The sequence below is a fragment of the Taudactylus pleione genome, unplaced genomic scaffold (genome assembly GCF_031769625.1).
Source record: "Taudactylus pleione unplaced genomic scaffold, aTauple2 ptg000815l, whole genome shotgun sequence".
Lineage (NCBI taxonomy): Eukaryota > Metazoa > Chordata > Amphibia > Anura > Myobatrachidae > Taudactylus > Taudactylus pleione.
Genome location: NW_028285217.1, coordinates 995565 through 1000490, shown reverse-complemented (window position 1 = coordinate 1000490; position 4926 = coordinate 995565). Strand labels below are relative to the sequence as shown.

The window sequence follows — 4926 nt, the reverse complement described above, 5'->3', positions numbered from 1 at the left end:
ATGAATGAAAAGAAAATATGTGTTTTATACTGTAAATATATCGATTACAAACGCTTCATTATACATTTAAGTAAAAGTTTTAACAAATTATGGTCAGGAAGCATTGTTACATTACTTCAAATTTTCATAATAGTTAGAGTAGCATGACGGACAACATGAAAACAATATTTAAGCTGTATTTATGCACGGTGTTGTTAAATAAACATTCTCATCATTTAGAAGATACTACTGAATACTCAACTATGTTAAGAAATGATGTTGTTAATATTTGAAATAATTAAATGCTGATAACTATTCAAGGAAAAAAGAAAAAATTTACTCAAACATGCCGAAACCCGGGACCTTTAGATCTTCAGTCTATCGCTTTCCAAACGGAGCTATTTCGGCATACTCAGTGTATGGCAAAAGTCACTAAGACATCAACTGAGCTATGTTTGCATGGTTACACAAGGTTTAGTATTAATATTTTTCTGTCATCATGATTGCATGAAATGAAAAGAAAATATGTGTTTTATACTGTAAATATATCCATTACAAACCCTTAATCATACATTTAAGTAAAAGTTTTAACAAATTGTGGTCAGGAAGCATTGTTAGGTTACTTCAAATTTTCATAATAGTTAGAGTAGCATGACTTACAACAAGAAAACAACATTTAAGTTGTATTTATGCACCGTGTTGTTAAATAAACATTCTCATAATTTAGAAGTTACTACTGAATACTCAACTATGTTAAGAAATGATGTTGTTTAAATTTGAAATAATTAAATTCTGATCACTACTCAAGGAAAAAAGAAAAAACATGCCGAAACCCAGGATCGAACCAGGGACCTTTAGATCTTCAGTCTAATGCTCTCCCAACTGAGCTATTTCGGCAAAGTCTGGGTATGGCAAAAGTCACTAAGACCTCAACTGAGCTATGTTTGCATGGTTACACAAGGTTAAGTATCAATATTTTTCTGTCATCATGATTGCATGAAATGAAGAGAAAAGATGTGTTTTATACTGTAAATATATAAATTACAAACCCTTAATTGTACATTTAAGTAAAAGTTTTAACAAATTGTGGTCAGGAAGCAGTTAGTTTACTTCAAATTTTCATAATAGAGTAGCATGACGGACAACATGAAAACAATATTTAAGCTGTATTTATGCACCGTGTTGTTAAATAAACATTCTCATCATTTAGAAGATACTACTGAATACTCAACTATGTTAAGAAATGATGTTGTTTACATTTGAAATAATTAAATACTGATAACTACTCAAGGCAAAAAGAAAAAATGTATTCAAACATACCGAGACACGGGATCGAACCAGGGACCTTTAGATCTTCAGTCTAACACTCTCCCAACTGAGCTATTTCGGCAAGGTCAGTGTAAGGCAAAAGTCACTAAGACCTCAACTGAGCAATGTTTGCATGGTTACACATGGTTAAGTATCAATATTTTTCTGTCATCATGATTGCATGAAATGAGGAGAAAAGATGTGTTTTATACTGTAAATATATAAATTACAAACCCTTAATCGTACATTTAAGTAAAAGTTTTATCAAATTGTGGTCAGGAAGCATTGTTAGATTACTTCAAATTTTCATAATAGAGTAGCATGACGGACAACATGAAAACAATATTTAAGCTGTATTTAGGCACCGTGTTGTTAAATAAACATTCTCATCATTTAGAAGTTACTACTGAATACTCAACCATGTTAAGAAACGATGTTGTTTACATTTGAAATACTTAAAAACTGATAACTGCTCAAGGAAAGAAGAAAAAAGGTACTCAAACATGCTGAAACCCGGGACCTTTAGATCATCAGTCTAACGCTCTCCCAACTGAGCTATTTCGGGAAAGGCTGTGTATGGCAAAAGACACTAAGACCTCCACTGAGCTATGTTTGCATGGTTACACAAGATTTAGTATTAATATTTTTCTGTCATCATGATTGCATGAAATGAAAAGAAAATATGTGTTTTATACTGTAAATATATCCATTACAAACCCTTAATCATACATTTAAGTAAAAGTTTTAACAAATTGTGGTCAGGAAGCATTGTTAGATTACTTCAAATTTTCATAATCATTAGAGTAGCATGACTTACAACATATAAACAATATTTAAGCTGTATTTATGCACCGTGTTGTTAAATAAACATTCTCATCATTTAGAAGTTTCTACTGAATACTCAACTATGTTAAGAAATGATGTTGTTTAAATTTGAAATAATTTAATTCTTATCACTACTCAAGGAAAAAAGAAAAACGCACTCAAACATGCCAAAACCCAGGATCGAACCAGGGACCTTTAGATCTTCAGTCTAACACTCTCCCCACTCAGCTATTTCGGCAAGGTAAAAGTCACTAAGACCTCAACTGAGCTATGTTTGCATGGTTACACAAGGTTAAGTATCAATATGTTTCTGTCATCATGATTGCATGAAATGAAGAGAAAAGATGTGTTTTATACTGTAAATATATAAATTACAAACCCTTAATTGTACATTTAAGTAAAAGTTTTAACAAATTGTGGTCAGGAAGCAGTTAGTTTACTTCAAATTTCATAATAGAGTAGCATGACGGACAACATGAAAACAATATTTAAGCTGTATTTATGCACCATGTTGTTAAATAAACATTCTCATCATTTAGAAGTTACTACTGAATACTCAACTATGTTAAGAAATGATGTTGTTTATATTTGAAATACTTAAAAACTGATAACTGCTCAAGGAAAGAAGAAACAAGGTACTCACACATGCTGAAACCCGGGACCTTTAGATCTTCAGTCTAACGTTCTCCCAACTGAGCTATTTCTGCAAAGTCTGTGTATGGCAAAAGTCACTAAGACCTCAACTGAGCTATGTTTGCATGGTTACTCAAGGTTTAGTATCAATATTTTTCTGTCATCATGATTGCATGAAATGATAAGAAAATATGTGTTTTATACTGTATAACCCTTAATTATACATTTAAGTAAAAGTTTTAACAAATTGTGGTCAGGAAGCATTGTTAGATTACTTCAAATTTTCATAATAGAGTAGCATGACGGACAACATGAAAACAATATTTAAGATGTATTTATGCACCGTGTTGTTAAATAAACATTCTTATCATTCAGAAGATACTACTGAATACTCAACTATGTTAAGAAATGATGTTGTTTACATTTGAAATAATTAAATACTGATAACTACTCAAGGAAAAAAGAAAAAATATACTCAAACATGCTGAAACCCGGGACCTTTAGATCTTCAGTCTAACGCTCTCCCAACTGAGCTATTTCGGGAAAGGCTGTATATGGCATAAGTCTCTAAGACCTCAACTGAGCTATGTTTGCATGGTTACACAAGGTTTAGTATCAATATTTTTCTGTCATCATGATTGCATGAAATGAAAATAAAATATGTGTTTTATACTGTAAATATATCCATTACAAACCCTTAATCATACATTTAAGTAAAAGTTTTAACAAATTGTGGTCAGGAAGCATTGTTAGATTACTTCAAATTTTCATAATAGTTAGAGTAGCATGACTTACAACATGAAAACAATATTTAAGCTGTATTTATGCACCGTGTTGTTAAATAAACATTCTCATCATTTAGAAGTTACTACTGAATACTCAACTATGTTAAGAAATGATGTTGTTTACATTTGAAATAATTAAATACTGAAAACTACTCAAGGCGAAAGAAAAAAATTTACTCAAGCATGCTGAAACCAGGGACCTTTAGATCTTCAGTCTAACACTCTCCCAACTGAGCTATTTCGGCAAACTCTGTGTATGGCAAAAGTCACTAAGACCTCAACTGAGCAATGTTTGCATGGTTACACAAGGTTAAGTATCAATATTTTTCTGTCATTATGATTGCATGAAATTAAGAGAAAAGATGTGTTTTATACTGTAAATATATAAATTACAAACCCTTAATCGTACATTTAAGTAAAAGTTTTAACAAATTGTGGTCAGGAAGCATTGTTAGTTTACTTCAAATTTTCATAATAGAGTAGCATGACAGACAACATGAAAACAATATTTAAGCTGTATTTATGCACCGTCTTGTTAAATAAACATTCTCATCATTTAGAAGATACTACTGAATACTCAACTATGTTAAGAAATGATGTTGTTTACATTTGAAATAATTAAATACTGAAAACTACTCAAGGCGAAAGAAAAAAATTTACTCAAGCATGCTGAAACCAGGGACCTTTAGATCTTCAGTCTAACACTCTCCCAACTGAGCTATTTCGGCAAAGGCTGTGTATGGCAAAAGTCACGAAGACCTCAACTGAGCTATGTTTGCATGGTTACACAAGGTTAAGTATCAATATTTTTCTGTCATAACGATTGCATGAAATGAAAACAAAATATGAGTTTTATACTGTAAATATATCCATTACAAACCCTTAATCATACATTTATGTAAAAGTTTTAACAAATTGTGGTCAATGAGCATTGTCAGATTACTTCAAATTTTCATAATAGTTAGAGTAGCATGACTGACAACATGAAAACAATATTTAAGCTGTATTTATGCACCATGTTGTTAAATAAACATTCTCATCATTTAAAAGTTACTACTGAATACTCAACTATGTTAAGAAATTATGTTGTTTAAATTTGAAATAATTAAATTCTGATCACTACTCAAGGGAAAAAAAAATGCATTTAACATGCCGAAACCCGGGATCGAACGAGGGACCTTTAGATCTTTATTGTAAGGATCTCCCAACTGTGCTATTTCAGCAAGGTCTGTGTACGGCAAAAGTCACAAAGACCTCAACTGAACTATATTTGCATGGTTACACAAGTTTAAGTATCAATATTTTTCTGTCATCATGATTGCATGAAATGAAGAGAAAATATGTGTTTTATACTGTAAATATATCCATTACAAACCCTTAACCGTACATTTAAGTA

At 31.2% G+C, this 4926-nt stretch overlaps 1 non-coding gene across 1 annotated transcript; it reads right to left on the bottom strand.

The window, feature by feature from the left end:
- Nucleotides 1-803: 803 nt before the first annotated feature.
- On the bottom strand, nucleotides 804-876 carry TRNAF-GAA (transfer RNA phenylalanine (anticodon GAA)). Its single transcript has one exon. It is a non-coding gene; the product is annotated as a tRNA-Phe (tRNA).
- Nucleotides 877-4926: the final 4050 nt, after the last annotated feature.